This window comes from Streptopelia decaocto (assembly GCF_964273445.1).
Source record: "Streptopelia decaocto genome assembly, chromosome: 5".
Lineage (NCBI taxonomy): Eukaryota > Metazoa > Chordata > Aves > Columbiformes > Columbidae > Streptopelia > Streptopelia decaocto.
The window spans coordinates 50,688,893-50,709,316 of record NC_138659.1 but is presented as its reverse complement, the minus strand read 5'-3'; the positions used below and the strand labels follow the sequence as shown (position 1 = coordinate 50,709,316).

Here is a 20,424-nt window from a genome sequence, read left to right as displayed (position 1 = left end):
AGGGACTTTTTACTTGAAGTCTGTGGATGAGAAAACACAACTGTAATCGTTTAAAGGACAAATTTCAAGCAGAACATTTGGAGACAGAAATTACAATCACAGGTCCTGGCCAGCCTGGGTCTGACACATAATTTTATCATTATGAGAGAACTTCAATGGATGACTTTTGCACATCAAAACAGCCATTCAGAGCACTACTTGCTGTTAAGACTTGCACTAGAGCTCATTAGAGTTACAGGAGTTACAAAAATGAGCTCTGAATTAAGATTTATGTGGCATGAAAGGTTCTGGGCTTCCAATTGCAGAATTTGGCTATCTCAGAAGATGACCAACTTGAAGCCAGGGTTACAGCTATACATTCAGAAATCAGGAAAGCTGACTCTCTTGACTCAATAATTCTGGTTTAATCATAAGGTTTTGCTTTGTTTTGCAGATAACTTCATGAATGATACATTTTGAATCTTTATTATATTTCATTTTTTTCTTCTTTGGTTCAGAGCTTTTAGAAATCACATTTTGATGCTTTCCTCCAAAAATTTCTTCTGTTGCTTTCCAGATAAATAGTAATCCTACACTAGGACACCTCAGTACTGTCACAAAAATAATTCATCATTTTTCCTTTTCCAAGCAGGTTAAGAGGAAGGTTGGAAAGGAGAAGACGACCATATTTAATCACACTTAATAAATAATTTTAAATGCCTGGAAAACATCAATAACTATTAAACTAATTTAAATCTGACAATCTGAGGCTGAGACATCCAATTTTTAACTCGGTTTTAAAATACCACACGTATACAATCTTAAAGGATGTTCAGATGAGGGATTCTGGTTCACACCTTACTAGTGAAAGAAGGGGAAGACAAGCAGGAATTCTGAGCGCACCCACATTGCTCAGATACTGTTTGGAGGGAGGATCAGCTGTAGAGATACCCACACGTGAAAGTCACAGATTTTTTGTACATGCTTTCCTCAGTCATTCAATCTTCTACTGCCACTGAGTTCTTTACCGCTTACCATCGTGATGCTCAGGAAGGGAAATAAAAAGACCAGTGTCTAACCTTCCAGACAGAAACCATGACAATATATTAACAAAATGCTGAATTTAAATTCTAGTACAGACTGATTAGATTGAAAGACAAGTTAGAGTGAAATTATGTCAGGTTCAGTGAACCGAGTATAAAGGTCTTTATGATTACATTGGCATTTTTGCCTCGGTTGCAGGCGTCAGTGGCTAGATTGGATTATGTCACCTGAGAATTTAAATACAATCATACATTTCTAATGAAAAAATGGCACATGTGAGTAATACAGCTGCATATTACCTTAATTACATATTGCAATTACAATTACAGCAGCACTGCTACTGGGATGAAATTACTGGGACTAAGCCTCTCCATACTCCATGCAGTCCCTTCACGTGAGCCTCGTCTCAACATGCACTAGAAAATCAGTGGCGAAGACCAGACTGTGAACTCTGGGTATGAGGACAGGGCTTTCATTGCCCTGAGTTGGCTCAGGAAAAGAAAGATCAAAATCTGATTTCTGTGTAGAATGCTGAGGTTCCTTGAAGCAGGAGCTAAAAATAAGTAAAGGCATTTTCCCTCAGAGAAAATGGACATCCACTGTACTCTATGGAAAATACACATTATTGATCATTCCAAACTCACGATGATGATGTCCCTTAAGGCCAAGAAGGGCCAACTGAACAAAACCCACAGTATTCTTCTGCTGTTCCTATGTTTCCTGACAAGAGGGAGCTGGAATTCCTGCCTATCTTGGAGTACCCAGAAAGACAGCACAGCATAAGCAAGGACAGAGTTTCCAGTTACCAGCCTCGACATGCTGTCAGGCAACATGGTACACACTGCAGGGCTTACTTCAGAACACTGCTTTCCTTTTCAGTTATTTTCCTTTCCTCTTAGCAATAGAGATTTAACAGATAGGCATGCTGGTATGATGGATTTCACGCAGAGAAAGCATTGCTGTCCTTTTACATTAACTTTGCAAGGCTGTCTTACCCAATTTAGTGTCAGTGCCCATCAGAAGCACAGATCTGAAACGTTGCACTGGAATGATCAAATGCAACTCTAGTGACAGCAGTTTGCTTGAATTCAGATCAAAACTCTATTGCTAAACTTGCCTGGAACTTAAGCCTGAATTTAAAGTAAACCAGTACAGAAAAAATTTATCACCACCTCATTCATTTCCTAAAAGAAAGCAGGAACAATGTGCGGAAGATCTGAGGCTGTAAAGACTCAGGATTCTCCTCTTGCATTTTGCAGCCTACACAATGTATTCTCATGGTTGCTCGCTCTCTCTCATAGAGAAGCACTAAGAGATACATTCCCCGTGGTATTAATAAATCAACAGCTTGTGCAAAGGAGCACCTGACTGCACTGGGCTTTACAACCTTCTCAACTACAGAAACAAGATGTGAGTTACCTGTGGCTTCACTGATGACACAGTACTTGTGTCATTTGCAGTTCCTCAGCAAGGACAGCAAGCACGAGTTCTTGCTCCAAAGGCACAAATCCCTAAGCAGGGAGATAATGCTTTCCAGTACTCCCCAGTAGCTACTCCAAAGGCAGCAAAGGACTTAAAATACACAGTTAAAACAGTTAATATTTATCCTGCAGAGCACTGAGTATATAGACATACAAATCAAACACAAAACCAGCCTATTACAGAGCACTAGTAGAATACTTCATAATCCCAAACAATATCTAATGAGAAACACTTTCAGATATATGAATTAGTTTAAGAAAAAAATGTCTGATTTTTTATACCCCTCTTAAGCTTCTCAGGGAATCAAATCAATTAAATTGGCTGGCTAGGTTCAGGCAATTGAAAAACATTTCCCAGAAGACACACATACACAGTATTAACAAGATACATAGAGTTAAGTGAGAAGCAGGAGTCTGGAGTTTGTTTTCTGTCTGGAACTGAAGGACAGGGTGTGACTTTATGACTTATCTTGTTTCCTAGGAAGGGAGAACAACCCTGGTCTGTATTGCCAGCAAGATTTTGCCTAGCAGCCTTCCTAGCCCTTCCGTCCACCACAGCCCTGTGCATCTCCCTCGTCCTCAGTCACACGCTCATAGAAATGCTTCTATAAAGCAAGACACGGTGGTGTGATTAGGACCTGATAAAAGGAAAAACAAAACCCTCCTGCACAAAGAAAAGAATGATTCCCTGAAGCCAGAGTAATAACTGATCAGCAACAGCAGCAGAAAAAAAGATGTTTTCTAAACTCCTCCACATTGAATGGCACAGAACTTGCAAAGCTTTCTGTATAACTGGTGAGGGGAAAAAAGTTGCAAATCAAGAGATGTTTCATGTATAGCAAACAGTGGCAGAACAGATAATTTAATGCAAAAAGACTTGTTCAACATAGTTAATATTTACTACTATAAATATCTTGCTTATCGGTCTGATTTATATAACAATGACTGTCATGGTAAAATATATAAAGGACCACCTTTCCAATTCTGTGCCCCCCCCCCTTTTTTTTTTAATTCCTAAAGGCCTGAAAACTGTTTAAAATATGAGAGAGACATCTTTTTTTTTTCTTTGCCACTTGTTCTTTTCATTTAAAATATCACTTGTCTTATTCTGTGTTTTCCTTAGATGTCTCGGAGGAAGACTTGAAGCTCCTTCAGCCACCTCTCTGAGCGAGCTGTTACATTGCGGCAAACCTTTCCCCCAACTATTTATTCAGGTGTTCAAAAGCTTGGGGTTTTTATTTGTTTGTTTTAAACTTTTAAGCCATCAAAATAAAAACGCCTCCTCCCTGGACAGTTAGTTACCTTTCACTTCCACAATATCCCTGAGATAATTCTACCAGATTATCAATTCTGCATACATTCTGCAAGGAAACAAACAAACAAACAAACAACAAGCAAAACAAAACCAACAAAAATAAACAAACAAAACCACCACCCCCCCCACCCCCCCATTTTTCTCATATAGAGAAAAAACAGAGGAAGAAAACAGAGGGACCCTTTGCACCTTTTTTATATAGAACGGGAAAAAAGACACAAACAAACAAAACAACAGAGCACAAGTGTACTTTTTATCTTCCACAGAATACTCGCTGCAAAAGTCCCCAGAAGGACATTAAATATTTCATTCATCTAGTTCATCCACTAAATATGGGGTAGGCAGAGGAGGACACAGGTACAGAAATTAACATCCCTCTGCTTGAGGACAACCATCTAGCAGGCAGTTAGCTGCTCTGCAATCATAACATAATTTCTAGACTCAAAATTACATTTTCTTATGAAATATTAATGTGTCAGGAATGGAAATTTTCAGAAGATTTGCATAACAAAAACTAAATTTATTTGGATTAATAAACATTTTAAAACCTGGAAAGGTTTGTTTAGACTAAGGAAGGAAAACAGTTGCTGCATAAGAGTTGACTTGACAGGAGAATGTGTGCTGAATCTCTTCTTCCTTTGGCTGTGTTTGTTTTCTGTTTCCTTGTGCTCCTTTGCTTTTGTGGTTCCAGCTTTCCTAATTTGGGCATCCAAATGCTAACTGAGGACGAGTTATGTAGATGCCTTCTATAGTAAATTGACTTGGGATAACTCATTGTCTGGAGTAAGCAGAGAAGGCTACAGCAAAATAAGAAGAAACCCACACATTTTATCATTCTGCTGTTCCTTGTCCATGACCTGTTCTTAAGACAGTTCTCTTATTCTCGTTGGGACAGCACAGAGCACAAAAGACTCCTGATCCACTCCTGGGACTCCCAGGAAGGAGACCCTGACTCCAAGCAGGGAGCCTGCCCACCCTATTTTAATAGTCCCGGTGAAGTTTGTGTACAACCCTTCTCTCAACATAAGCCCATTTCTGTGACACATGCTATGCCAGCAGATGCCACCAAAAAAAAATAGTTAATTCTCCCAGATCCTTGCCTTGATTCCAAGTTGGTCCTTAAAAAAAAAAAAATAATAAACCCAAATACCCATTTAAGTCACAGGCTGGTTGGTCATCCGTAAGAATGCCAGTAAAAATGGAGTAAACTTATATGGTTACTTCAGAAGGGGTCAAGAATCTAATTCACAGCCAGGATGTGAATGCTGTCGTGTACTGGGTGAACTCAGCATCACCTAGTCTGAAATTCAGGAAACAGTTAAGGACCTCGGGAAGATCTATGGTAATTGTTAACTTTATGTGACATGTAAGGTGTGTGTCTGCAGTATAAAATGGCTTGGGGGAAGTGACAGTCTTATTTTAGTTCTTTTAATGTCCAAGCTATCCAGTGAATTTAATTATGTTTGATTACTGAATTATTAGTGATTGAATAGCTGTTCCTCTATTACACTGTGCCTCTGCCTCAGAGTCCTCCTGTGTCACCATTGTCCTGGGAGCATAAACAACAGTCTTCTACCCTTGATCATGCCAGGACACCTTTTGCACGTGTTCTCTGTTGCATACAACTAAAGAAGAAATTTTTCTCACTCAGATCTGGCTTCAGGTTAAGCTCCAAATACTTCAGCTACACTTTGGGGTCCAAGTCTCAGCATCAGGCAACAGTATTGTACCCAGCTGGGGTTACAATGCAGCTCTTCCAGTCAGTGGGTATTGTAGCATGTGCCACACATCCAGAATGGCTGAAGGGAACAGAAGCCCACAGTAGGATATTATAGCTTTTACGGGAACATATGGTTCACAAGCACTCAATGGCTACGAAAATGTTTATCTCAACATTTCATGGAGAAGAAAGCAAAACAGAATTGAAAGATAACATACATTGCTCCTGAAAATCTTTTGATTAGCAGACTTGCACAAAACATAGACCAAGCAAAAGAAAGTGTAGAAAGCTCCAGTATTTAGAGTGGGAGCTTATGGTAGTGAAGATGATTAAGTCAACTCCAGCAATGATTTTTTTTTTCCTCAAAGATAGCATCTCACACTTCTGTTGTACTTTCATAATGACTCAAAGTCACGACAATAAGCCAAACGCTGTTAAAGTTCCTGTACTCGCTACAGGGAACACAGACACTCCTGGAGTAGGTCACAACAGATGCCGGGAACTGTGCCTGTGTGGCATACCCAAATTAGGGGATATCACCAGACTTAATGGCTCTGTACAGCTGCAAAGTGCCAGGCAGAGAGGGTCACCCTTCTTGCTCACATATTCTCTTATGAGTCCACTAACTACTTGCCATGGATTATGTCACAACCAGCACACAGCTCTCGGGACTGCCTTGCGCTGAGCCATCAACATTGCTCCCCGCATCGTTTATGTTTTCATGTAAATTCAAATATTAGATGTGGACAGAACATCCCTCTCCTGCCCAGAAATCACCTTGAGCATGAGCACAAATAAACCACAGTCCTTAATGTACAAGAAAAGGCAACCCTGACTGGCCAGCAAAAATCCTCCAGCGACATCATAGATGGGAGAGTAGAAGCATAAAAGAATGTTGTGTAATTTACCCGTCACCCTGCTTTATATCAGTAACAGAACTGGAAATAGAAACCTCCCCTATTAGACAGCACATCAAGAGACATGACAGGTGCTTCACAGAGCCCGGTTGCAAAGCATGTGTTAACTAGAACATAGGCATAACGTCACAGGGAGGCAAGTACGGGTGCTGAGACAGGCTCAGTTAAGCTTGCTCGTGAATGCTTTCCCCTGCATCTACCCTACGTGCAGTCACTAGCTTGCAGGGGATGTATTTTTATCATTCTCTCTGCACCTACATGATGACAAGAGCAGGTAACGTAACAGTGACTCACTTCAAACAGCCTTAATAATGAAAGGCAGTTATCCCAAGGCTCCTTATTCAAGTAAAATGGTCTTTATTTCAGTGGGAGCTTTCCCAAATACAAAATAATTGCATTCTCAGACTTGCCCTTCATTTACTAAGCCATTAGAAAATGAATTAATTAATTAATTCTGAATTAATACAAGGACAGACCATGGTTTGGCCAGATGCCAAGTAAGCAGACTTTTCACAGGATTAAGCTTTGACTGAGAAGCTAACTGTCAACCAGAGGCTAGTTCAGCATCAAGGAGTCACCCAAGATAAGGAGGCCTGTGACGTCCAGCATCTCAAGCAGCAAGGATTTCTTGTCACTCATTGCTACGAGGTGAACAGAGGCTCTGGGTGTCCTTGTACTCAGGACTCACGAAGGACTTGTGTTGCCAGGTGACTGAATTCTTGTTTTAGCTGATGTGCCAGAGAAACAGCATATTTTTGAAGGTCATGAGTCTATATAAAATTATTATAGTTATTTTTTTTTTTTTAATTCAACAGCTAGATTTTACTCAAAAAAACTTCACCGAATTCACATATGAGTATATCACTTGGATGGCATCGAACTGCTGAGCAGTGATCCACTATCCACTAACAGTGATTTTGCTTTAGCTCATGTAGCGGGGAACATACTAGAGCATATGGATCTTAATTAAAGCCTGTAATCAGCCTGAAATTCCTACAGACTTTTCCCATCTTCATCACAAAGGTGAGTGACCTGGTGGTCTAGTACTGCTACAGTACTGCAAAATACCGGTAGAGGGATAAAACCTGTGATAGACAGGCATGATATAATTTATCATAAAATTTTAGTCTTCCTGTAAAAGAAAAGAAACTATGTAGGAACATCCATCATATCCCTTGGACAAGGGCTTGTAAGGTTTTATAATAGAACAAGGGCACATCATGAATTAGTCACAGGATTTCACAGGGCTGAACTACAAGCCTTTATGAATACCGGGTTCTATAAATTAGATGGTATTGGTTTTTTTAAAAAAATCACAACACAGTACTTCACCTATGAAGGCAGCAGGACAATGTTTAACACACACACACACACACAAAAAAGAGGAGAAATGCCATATTTAATTTAAAAAAAATAAGAAAACTGACCCAGTTCTAGTGAACACCAAAAAAGTAAATTAAAATGTTCATGTAAACACATGTTAAGATTGGGGAAATTTCCAGCAGCTCTGCTTTGGGAGGGAGAGGTAGAGATGCCCACATTGTCTTCTCCTACTGGACTGTGAGCTGGTAATCTCTGTGACCCTCTCCAGAGCTCCTCTGTCAACCCCCTTTGAGGAACATGTACAAGCCCTACACCACCAGGAAACACTGAACCGCTCGTGACTGGACCTCCCCTGCAGGCTGGCCTCTGCAAGTTGCCAACATCATGTCTTCACAGCAGGGAATCCACAGTTGTTGGGAGAACCACAGGGCAAACAACATCATGTTCAGGAGTGTTTGGCATCTCCTGTGAATCATGCCAACTGCGGTACAGCAGTAAAAGGGCCATTCCCTCCACTGAGCCTAACGTGTTGCTCAAAAGTAACAACGAACTACAATACCACTGCAGTACTTCCATGTTCTCTCTCACTCTCTTTTAATTCCAGGCCAACTTATTTAAATTTAAAAACCAAAAGGGAGAAATTATTTAACATCCTGTCCTGACAACTCAGCCCAAAACCTTTCTGGATGAATCTAGCTCACTGAAGCCAATGACATTGTTTCCATCAACTCCAGTAAGTTTGGATCAGATCCTGGGTCCCTTGCACTGGCAAGGACTGGAACACAGCTAACAGTTATAGTCTGATGAAGCATGAGTCACAAAATACCACAGCTCACACTGTGTCTGAGCTCTAGTGAGTGCAGTATCAGCAGCAGAACATTTGTTTGGGTCAACACAATGAGCACATGCCTGACACTACGGTCTTCAGTGCGCTCATAGCTTGTTTGTTCTAGTAAAAACAAAGCAAGACAGCAAGAAAGAACAAAAGTGAAGGCTGGGAGATGGCAAAGGGTTGCTGTCTTCTCTTTAATAAGGCCTCACAACATAGCAGGTGATTCTCCAGAGGCCATCTCCCAACTTTACGAATGCACACATTAGGACATTAATACTATAACCCCTTATCCAAGGCAGGAGATAGAGGAGACAAGGGTAGAAGTTGAGGTGCCTGCCAGCAACCTGATTGCAAAACAAGAGACGTGGGTTCTTTTGAATCAAAAATCCACCAAAAGAGAAACAGCCATAAAAAACACGTAGATTGAGGAAAAAGACTTACTGGCAGGAGTGCCACAAGTTAAAGCCAGCTGCAGGGAGAAGGAACAACTCTGCCTCATTCATTTCCTGCACTGAACAAAATGATTTTATGTGGAACGTCTGACTGCTAAGTCTATCTCACTTTCTACCCTTCAGAATGAAATAACAGGATTCCCTTCTGTCTCTCCATGGCTTCTAACCCAAGAATCTTCACCTAAATTGCTTGATAAGCGCTTTCTCTTACAGTTCTTATTGTTTGGTTTTAGCACCAAGATACAGACTATTTTTATAAAAGATCACAACCATCATATAAAGATAATACACATCATATTTCTCAGCTGATTAGGAATAAAACATGAGCAACATGATTTAAGTCTAATAATCACTCATTCAGTGTCATAAGCAGAAAGACTGATGGCCAGTCATTTGCTCCACTCGTATCCATTTGTTACACAATGGCGCGCAGTGGCCCACGAATTGTACTTGGAAGCAGTCTATGGGTGCTTTGTTTCATTTTTCTATGTATAAATAATTTTTAAGAAAACAAGCACAGCCTTGTTATTAAAGCTGTGATACTGATTTTTAGAACAGTGTTCCAGAGACCACGTAGCAAACTGAAATGATAAATTATATATTTTTTAATAACACTTTTATTAAAAACTTACTGTTAATAAGCATACCCAGGCTTGAAGATCTGTTCTGTCATGAGTGTCAGTCTTACAGGCAGTAAGATAGCCATCTCTCTGGGAAGATGTTAAGTTTCTTTTATTTTTAAGTACTTTCAGACATTTTTTCTATGGACAACATATCTCATGGTTGGATGAGCAGTGTATTATTTATTTAAGTCTTCACAGAGGAAGTCTCACAAAACTATGCAGACTGCTATGAAAGAAAGGTTAGAAAGTCTGAGGGTTTTTCTATTGCTAGCTTTGCCTCACACCTATCTGAGGCAAATATGCAAACTGTGCAATGGTGCCACATCACAGACCAAAGCCGAGCTACAAAGCCAAGGAAAGGAAAAGGTGGCAGCTCACCAGGCCCCATCTTGCTCCTCACACATGAGGCCATGTCAACAGCACTACAGCCCACACCCCATTGCCTCCCATCCGCCTCCTAGTCCTCCCGCTCCCGGTTGTCTCCCTTACTTAGCCCTGGCATATTTGTCCAAGGCCTGTTGTTATGAGGACTTTGATCTTAGTTGGTGCCAGTCCTGTTTCAATCCAAGCAATAAAACAGAACCTGCTGGGGGAAAAAAAAAAAAAAAAAAAAAAAAGTCAAGAACAATAACACATTGTTTGCATTATAGCACTGCCATATGTGTAACGAAGCACCACTTTCAGGAGAACCACAACACAATTTTTACAGGTCTTTAAAACATCTAGATGGTAGAATAGCAAGCAAAGACTGTACAAGTATTTTGTAGACATGCTCAAGATGCTAAATTCATATCTAAGTGTCTTCAGTGTCTGAAGAAATGTGATTTCCAGGTTTGGGGTCTCTGATCCTATGTTTTTTGGTACATTTGCATAGTTGGCTGTAAAGATTCCTCACAGATATGCTAAGAGATGGTATCTAATAATATGGTGAGGTAGGACACCATCTATTCCCCATGAATGTGTCTTTACCCCAGTCTTATAGCACCATGCTACCCTTGCTTGGTACATCTCACCTTCTAGAAAGCAAACTTTCTGCCACTCAGATTTGCATTTGTTCTACATTCATATAACACCTTGCATAACAGAAGCACAAATTTGTTGCACCTGTAGATGTACAACAAATCTCAAAAAAGAAAACATATTTGGTTACTTATTCACCAAAACAGATTCAGAGAGGTACTGTAGAGAAAGAAAGAAGAAACTGAAGCAAAGATAGAACAAGGAAACAAATATTTACACAATCTTTGTTCTTTTAAAATCTTTTATAGGAAGCCATATAAGTTCTTAGCATTTATTGTGACTAGTTTTTCCTCTGTTGTTGTAAACTCTTAGAAGAAGAAAAGTATCAATAGACAAAAAGATTAAAAAAATAAAAAGATGTAAAATATTTAGTGGGTTCTTTTAATAATTAATCAGCCTAAGAGCTTTCAGCCTAGCTGTACTGACAGCACAGCCAGACCTTTTAAGAGAAGAAACAAAACTAAATATCTACTCACCTATTAAAATGTGTTATAAGAGTGCTGTTTCTAGCCCTTCAAATGTCACACTACATCAGGAGAAACGGCAATACCTAATAATGTTTTCCTGAAGCTGTAACTCTGGGGCATATATAGCTTTTCACTGTCACCCAACACGTTTGTGTATGTGATATATTCTTTCCAAATTTTGCAGACTTGTGCCCAACAGTTTTCTGAGCGGATTTCTTCTTGAGACACGTTATACTAGTACAGGGTGCTACGCCATAATTCATCCTAATTTTCTTTGTGACACAAGACTTGACTGGTAACTCTAAGATGATAGACAGAATACCACATGCAGTATCTCACACAGCAATCTCTAAAGAGGTCCCACCAACATTTTCAATCTCATAATGTCAGCAGTGACAGTGTCACCCTCCATCATGGCAGGCATAGTCCTTGCTGCAGGACTGAGAAGCCAGAGCTGCCAGGTCCCTGCCAGGAAAACCTGGCGAAACGTGCCAGAGTTAGGTTAGTGGTTGGACTCAATGATCTTGAGGGTCTCATCCAACCAAAATGATTCTATGATACTACATAATGGAGGGGACTCTGTAATTAACAGAGATCTTCTCCAATGCTTCAGGAGACAGAGGTTGTATTCTCATAGTTGTCTGGTGCACTGAATCCACTTACTTCCTAGAAGGTGCCTCAGGAAGGGTGTTCAGTGACCCTGCTGGTATTCCCAGAGAAAAGCTTAGACACAGTGAGCACTGTGAGGAGACCCTACACAATACAGCCTCCAGTCACACCATCTACCCTTGCAGTGATAATTTTGGGTGGGCAAGATGAGATGGGACTAATTTGAAAATACCCCACAGTCTCACATTACCTGATGCAAGGACTTGCAGCATTTTTATGCAACCTGAACTCACGCTCAATCCAGACTCTTTGCTATGGACAGAATGATGCCAGACCCCAAGCGCCAGTGTGTTACTCAGTATCTAGGACCTGGGTCATCCTCCAAGGCACAATGTAGGCACCAACAGATCACACTACTCTTCCTGACTTTTTCCCCCCACCAACTGAATGAGTGATTATTACACCATGACAGGAGGCTCAGCTGCCTCCTACCATGCCCATACAAATCTCAACTCACAGCTAAGCAAAAGACTGCCAACCACACTTCACAGAGTCACAGAATGTTAGGGATTGGAAGGGACCTCAAAAGATCCTGAGGGGTGACCTCATTAATGTTTACAAATCTATAAAGGGTGAGTATCATGAGGATGGAGCCAGGCTCTTCTTGGTGACAACCAATGATAGGACAAGCAGTAATGGGTTCAAACTGGAACACAAGAGGTTCTACTTAAATTTGAGAAGAAACTTCTTCTCAGTAAAGGTAACAGAGCTGGAATAGGCTGCCCAGGGAGGTTGTGGAGTCTCCTACTCTGGAGACATTCAAAACCTGCCTGTACGCCTTCCTGTGTAACCTCATCTGGGTGTTCCTGCTCCGGCAGGGGGATCAGTGCTGCATAAGTGGCTACTTTCTCAGTACAGCTTACATTTTGTAACTGGCTTATCCTCAAAACACAAAAATGGCTTTCCTGAGGATTAGAGGTACTTCATGTGCAAATAAATTTCACCCAAGTTTTCAGAAAGATAACCATTTGTAAACCAAACACTATATTCCACTAAATTCTACAATATTAGCGAATAAAAGGGAGTTACAAGCACCACCACTGCAAAGATGTGTCTTATTTGAACAACTGCTTGAAAATAGTTTTCCACAGTATTTAGAGAGCTCCCACAGAGCACACCACAACAAAGAACATGGAGAGTAGGAAACAGTCCTAGCACAATCTAGTACTATCCCTTTAACACCAATGATAAATGGATAAATACCTTTAAATTCACTGAGAGTTTTGTGAATATATCATTATCTACCATAAATGCTAAATAAACTCTCTGAATATTTTTGAGATGACAGGTATAATTCTACATTATAATATCAAATAAGATTATGTTTCAACATAGGGCTTGTTGCTTTTTCTTAGCTCTTCCAAACTGCAGGCTTGAGCTAAGCAAGGGCTAACACTACCTTACATGTCATTACTGCTATTGACGTAGCTGGGCAAAATTCCAAGTGCACAGACCCTAAATCTGGCCTTTCTCTCTTAGGGCCTCACGTGACTGGCCCTGCTGGACTTGGAAGAACCCTGCCTATGATTATAAAAGACATTTGACTGTGAGGACCATCGGGCTTGGCCTTTGTGCAAGGGCACCACCAGTGTCTCTTGTAACGGCAACGCTGCAGGCGCTGGAAAGTGGGCTAAAACTCACAAAACTCATAATAGTAACTGAACCACTGCTACTTTTGACCTTCAAATGCTAGGATCAATACAGACATAGAAACAAAGAAAAAATGACTCATATTCAGTTATCAGCCTCCCCTTCCACACAACCATCGTCATCCTAATTACGTTCATTCTGCTCTAGGAAAAATATAACTTCTACTCCTTACATGAATGAGTGTTGCAGTGTTTATTCAAAACCAGAATAGCCTTCTGGTCTAGGGGTGTATTTCATTCATATTATGTAAATAATTGATTCTTTGAAAGACCAGAATAGCTATAAATCAAACCTGTAGGCAAACTACGTTTTCATGCATGCTGCTGCTTCCTGTTTTCCCATGTTGATGGAGGCATTGAAAACCCCCAGCTGTTACAGTACTGAATAATCTTCTCTTGGTTCTCAGGATAAGAGGAAGTGGAATTATTTCAGAAGTCTTCCTAACAAAGAATAATTTTAGCAACAGTTTGCTTTCTAAGATAAGGCCACTCACTTCAAAGTTTTTATTGTTTATGAAGAGGCAAACATCAATAAACTGTTATAACATTGGCTATGGATATAAAAGATAATTTCTTGTAGAAATTGCTTCACCTCTCCACATCTCATTTCCTTCAGCTATAAAGTGATGGCAGAGTTGCCTGCCTATGCTGGCATCTGTAGATAAGAAACAGATTTAGTGTTACACTATAATTCTGCTGCTAGAGAGACTTCACACAGAATATGGAACAAACTTGCCTCAAAATCAATGAAGATCATCTCTTACTGTGAATGGGTAGGAAACTCAAACACCCAGGTTTACATTGTACATGCTAGACAGGTGCAAAAGTACAGGGAGAATAAAATACTGACTGACATAGAGGCATTCACACACCCAAATTCAGATATGAAGTGTCGGATTTGAGAAGCACATCACAAACCAGTTTTTCTACCTAATTGTTCTCATCTAATACTATTTGTTTTTCCTAAACACATTCCAATGAACAGCATCTATGATGCAGGAATCCAAAAATTACTTAATCATGCTTCACAATACCTTAGTGAGACCATGATAAGGGCATACATAAAGGTATTCCTTCTAGTATTTAAATAGTGTTTCTCTCTGGAATGGCATGTAGTGTCTGTTTTAGCAACACTCAGCAACCACACACAAGAAGGAGAATGAGGCATAACTATATCTAGTTAGCAGAATTATTACAGAGTGGACAACGATCACTATTCGAGCTGCAGATTGGCATGGATCAATTTTCACACAAAAAGAACTGTGGAGTGCTGAAGAACCCAAGCGTGCATGGCACCAGCATGACACCTTCTTTGAAAGATACTTCCAGTAGCACATTTGCCTTTACTGCCATGCTTGGATCAGCACTGTCTTAGCTGAGTGTGAAGACACAACATCATCACTTCCCAAACCCTCTCCTCTAACTGATCCAAATACAGAGTCAGTCCCGAACCTGCTTATGTTGTGGCATGTAGAAGGGTCACAGGAACAGAGGCTGAAATCATACTGAAGTTGAAGGTCAGGTTTATAAATCCTTATTTAGATATACAGACTAAGTGCAGTCACCCAAGGAAAAGGAAAAAGTGAATGGAAGCATCTGGGTACCCAGCATGGGTGAAAACCCAGGCGTTTTGTCAGGCTCCTACTTCAGAAATCTTGAGCAGCAAGTAAAAGCCTGAGCATATTCTTTCACACAATAAGAGCAAAGAATAAAACAACCCACCCATGACTGAGAACTTCAAAGGCCTGACTTAAAAACAATTTTCAAAGAACCCTGAATATTATCCGTGCTGCCAGTGCATTTCCCAACGCTGAATAAATCCAAAGCAAAAATCTCACACAGAAAAAAGAAGAGGCTTTTCTGCTGAAAACTTCTTGCCCACTTTTAAGTGCACTAGCAGTTTCCATAATGCTATAGGTAGTCTGTGCTCTGATACAAATTATGCTAAGCAATGAAAGTGACGACCCTGTCTTAACACTTGCACCACAAACACCACACATTGTACAACCTAATTCCGTAAGGCTCATTCACATATATAGCTACACAGAAGTTAATGGGATTACGGAAGGGATTGAAGACTTCGGAATCAGACTAACAGAACCTCTCTGGCTCATTGCAAAGGACTCAGCAAAGAGAGAAAACACAATTGTTCATCCATCTTGGGACATATATATTATAGTCTTCGCTGAAAACAAATAAAAATGTCAAAAGCACTGCTTTGGTATCTCCAACTGTGCTGTTCTATAAGAGACCAAAGAGGCATTTAGTGAAGTTAAGAACCAGAAAACTGACAAAAGCACTGAAGAAACCTAGAGGAACAGATAATCAACCAGTGTAGCTCTCAGCTGCAGAATATCATTGAGACAAAGCATTCAGTAGTAGTTTCATCGGTTAACTAGCACATTGTACAGAGTAACACATCAGAATAAATAAATTCTATGACCCACATCTCCTGCCATCTCTTAATAGTGACCAGAGTGTCTGCACACACATGCATATGCCCAAGTACACAACACAGATCTGATTCTTAAAAACAGGGCACATAATTTGCACAAAGGTTTAACATTCCTGTCTTTTCCCCAGATTTGACCTTTGCAAAAACAGCAAACTTGTAATTCAACATTTGCAGAGTGCTTCGAAGCTACTCTAAGCTTTCCTTTTCGCCCCCACTCCAAATATTTTCCCTCCCCTACAAACAGAAAACACAGGAACAGACCTGTTTATCACATGGCCTTCCTTTGGAGGATCCTTACATTTGTACTTTCTGAATTGCTTATATATTGAAAAAAAACGAAGCTGCAATAATATTCACATGCAGCACACAATTCTTACCTTCCTGACTCTCAGGTTAGCCTTCTGGGCATGTGAAATTTATTAGGCACTGTTTCTTTCTTCTTGTAGACAGCCAAGGCACAAGCTTGTGTGTGTGCGTTTCTGTTTATGTTTACAAAAAATCTGATGTATTCAAAAAAAGGCACACTTGCTGTGTTTTGACTGCCTAAATATCACTACTTATATCTTTTAATGGTATCATCAAACAATATTGGCTTTATAGAACAGGATTATCTTTAAAAGTAATTACTCCTATTTAAAGATAGTATGCTTACTGAACAAATAGGGAACATAAAATAAATGGGAGTCATTAGGGACACTAATGTGACGTATGTATAATTTTCTGTATGTGTATACATATAGCAGAACCAAGGTGGTCCAGCCTTTAGAAGTCAAGAGACCCTAACCCTGCCAGTAACCTTGAGCAAGCTAAACCTCCCCTTGCCTTCCCCTGCCTTCTAGTAGAGAAGCTGCTTGGGACAGATACTGTTTCTTTTTATGATGTGGTAGCAACAAACACAAGAGAGAACAATCTTTCAGTAGCATAATCCATAGAAACAAAATTCTAAGGTACAAATGCCCCAGAGGAGCAGCAGTAACAGCAGTACCAGGCACAATAAAGAAGCAGCAACTACGAGTAAGGAAATGCTGATCTTTGCGTAAAACAGTGAAGAGTACATATGGTTTAGAATGAATCCCACTAGCAGTCATCTGGGCTCCACTCTGATACCCTTCATTTGGGGGCTACAATGAATACCCATGTGTGGAGATATAGCAACCATAGCACTGACACTAGCACAGGGCACTTACTGGTTAAAAATCAAACATGGGTAACAGCAGGAGCACAGGCAGTTTTGCTGAAATGAGATCTGTACAGCAGAGCAGGCATGGCTTTTCTTCATTACCCTAATAGCCTAATAAATAAATAAGGGATAGTTGTGTCCATGGTAATCATGCTGGTGATTTTTTTTTTCCCCTTCTTTTCCAGGACACTTTAGGAGATATATAGTCATACCAGGGCTGCAGAATCTGTTGTGTAAATAAAACACTGAGACCCAAATGAAGCCCTTTCTACAATAGGATTTAATTAAAACTACTGTGAATTCTCAGGTACCTAAACCATCTACCATTTGTCAGGCACTAGTGATACCTGAAGTTGCTGCCAATTATTTTTCTACTCCTGAATATCTTATTAACAGATTGCAAAAGATATTTACACCTCTGCACAGAAGCACATAAAACACAAATCCTCAGGAACAACAGTGTGACTAACCAGCAGCCTCTTCTCCACGCAACAGTTTCATACCCTTCCATTCCCAGCTTCTGTTTTATCCAAACTACAGCAAGTGCGGGTTCCTAAAGTACAGTATTCTCAGGATGTCACACGCAGGGCAGCATCCATGCGCCGCTGACTTGGTAATTGCATTATCTGCAGCCGCCGATGAATGAATAACCGTAATGCATACATCCTGGGCTTAGCTCTTTCGGGACAAGGAGAGACCGACTCCCCACACCAGATTCACTCAGTTTGCTGAGTCCAAAGGCACACAGAAAATGCCCGTGTGCATTCCCTCTAATTTTAAAAGCAATGTTGTATTCTGCTCCCCCTTCCCACTGACAGAAAAATAGCATTTCTATTTACAAGCACGAGAAACTCATTCCCAAATCTACTCCTCTGCATCTGCAATCGATTTATCTACAAACAACAAGGCTTGAATAAAAGCTTGCAAAAAATGTGCTGTAACAACAGCCACGCGTCCAGATATTAGAAAAAAAGAGAGAAAAGCGCTAACATCCCACAGCATAATGGCCCTTTAAAGAACACCTAGTCCTTATGGGTACAAATAGAATAAAATGGAGCCAAGGCGATTTTCATTGCAGAGAGGAGGGAAATGAGCAGCTGCCAGAGCAGCGAAAGCCCTGGCTGCTCCGAAAAGTTAAAGGCGCGGACGAGCTTACCTCGGGCAGGCAGCGGCAGCCTCCGTGCCCGCCACCACGGGCCGCCGCAGCCCCGCTCCCCGGCCGCGCCGCCGCGCTCCCCGGCAGGCGCGGCCCCGCGCCCCGCCCCCGCCCGCCCCGCGGAACCGCCCGCTCGGCGCCGGCACGGAGCGAGCCCTTGTCACCAGCGCGGCGGAGAAAAGGCGAAAAAAGGGGCCTGCGCTTCCCGCTCGGGGAAAACAAACCGAAGCCAAGCCGGAGGAAGGAGTGAGCGGCGCGGCGGCCGCCCGGGAGCGGGGCTGCGGCAGCCCCTGCCCGACCTGTTGCGTGCGGCGGTGGCTGTGGGCTCCCGGGGTGATGAAATTTGCTGAGGATTGAGGGCTGGGAAAGCCGGTCATCGGATGGGTAATATGGTACGCGGCTTAGCAAGCGATAAACGAAGGGGTTTTCAATGCAGCCATCGTTGTATTGATTGTACACAATACAAATCGTAGAAAAATAAGGAGGAAGAGATGAAGGAAGGGGGAAGAGACGACTCTGACTGGTAAATCACCAAATGCTTCATCTGGGAAAAAAAAGAGATGAAATAGAGAAGAGGGAAAATCCCTGAGAAATCCCTGTCTCATTCACCCTGCATTGCATGCAATTAATATTGCCATTTAGGTTTCATTAATGCTTAGGGCACTACTGGATCAGCTCAGGTGTCCTGCAAAAGTGGAGGAAGGCCAGTCCATACACCAAAGCATATGCACAAAACACATAAAGGTACCAACCTACACAAGGCCTGACTGTGCTGCCTTTGTGTAAGGAGGAAAGACAGGAGACATAGAGGGAATATCATCCTTCTCAGGCTATTATGACAGCTCATGGTGGGTTTTTTTTTCTTCTTCTTCAGAGGTTATAGTTCTCCTTTCTTTTTCACCTTTAAAGTTCCTATTATCTTTAACAGACCAACAACCATAGTAATCTAAGTTATTTGTCTTTACTTGAATACTACCCTCAGGTCAAGAATATCCCCAAACAATTCAAACTGATTGCCAAAGAAACAAATCAGATCTCAATCTGTCAATTAGTTTGAGAAAATATCAAACATATTTTGGCTCCAATTGCCAGAAGACACAAAGGAAGTTTAGCGCCAAACTTTGATCCCTCTAAAAGCACACTAACGTCTCAAGGGCAGCTGGAAAAACCTCCTTCATTTCAGAGATGAATAGATACAAAGGCAAGCTAGCTGCCTTCCAGATGGGGACCGGAAGTTTGCAGCAATGATCCTGAACAGCCCTCTGCTTCTTGCAGCCCCCAGGAGAGAGGAACGTGACCATCATTTCAGAGCAGACTGGACAGCCGGGAAATCTCAAATCTGAAATCCAGCTTGGGCAGAAAATAAATGGTGTGGCAGGTGCTCTTGCCACACCTGTCCATTTCTCTCTCATCCGGCAGAGAGAAGGGCGATAAAACTTGTGGCATCCTGCCAAAACCATTGAAAACACTTAGACACAAAACCTATTACCCAGGCTGAATATCATCAAGAAGAAAAAAAAAAAAAGGCTGAGATTTTATTCACTGATATTACCAGCCCTAACAAACAAACAAACAAACAAAAAAACAACACTCCCTGCATTGTAAGAAGAGCAGTCTGTGAGAACAACTCAAAAGGAAGGACTGGGGCTGACCTGTTCCAGCACTGGAACAAGCTGCCCAGAGAGGGTGTGGAATCTCCTCTCTGGAGACATTCAAAACCCACCTGGACACATTCCTGTGCGACCTACTCTAAGTGAACCTGTTTTAGCAGGTGGGTTGGACTAGATGATCTCCAGAGGTCCCTTCCATCCCCAACCATTCTGTGATTCTGTGACCTAATAGCAGAAATGCTCATTTTCAATTTAGAGACTTACTGAAGTGCAAAATGTGTGCAAGTGCATATATATATATATCTCCATACAGGAGGCAGAGACCAGGATCAGTGTAAGAAGACAGCCAGTTAATCATCGTAGCCTTGATCTCTCCTGACCTGTTCAGGATCTGCAAGGGTTGTTTGCCTGTCTCTGCTCTTGGAACAGTGCTTCTAAGGACTAGCTCAAGAACCTTTAAGTAGATTTAGGACTCACTGTTTTGTCCCTGGTCCCAGGAATGTCAATCTGCCAATCTAGAACAGCTGTTCTG

At 41.3% G+C, this 20,424-nt stretch overlaps 1 protein-coding gene across 2 annotated transcripts in view; it reads right to left on the bottom strand.

The window, feature by feature from the left end:
• The window catches only part of SORBS1 (sorbin and SH3 domain containing 1), a 172,802-nt gene extending 154,444 nt beyond the window's left edge, over positions 1 to 18,358 (bottom strand). For both annotated transcript variants that reach the window (XM_082052552.1, XM_082052531.1), the window contains exon 1: positions 18,283 to 18,358. The gene's annotated coding sequence lies outside the window, so the exon portion shown is untranslated. The remainder of the gene's footprint in view (positions 1 to 18,282) is intronic.
• Positions 18,359 to 20,424: the final 2,066 nt, after the last annotated feature.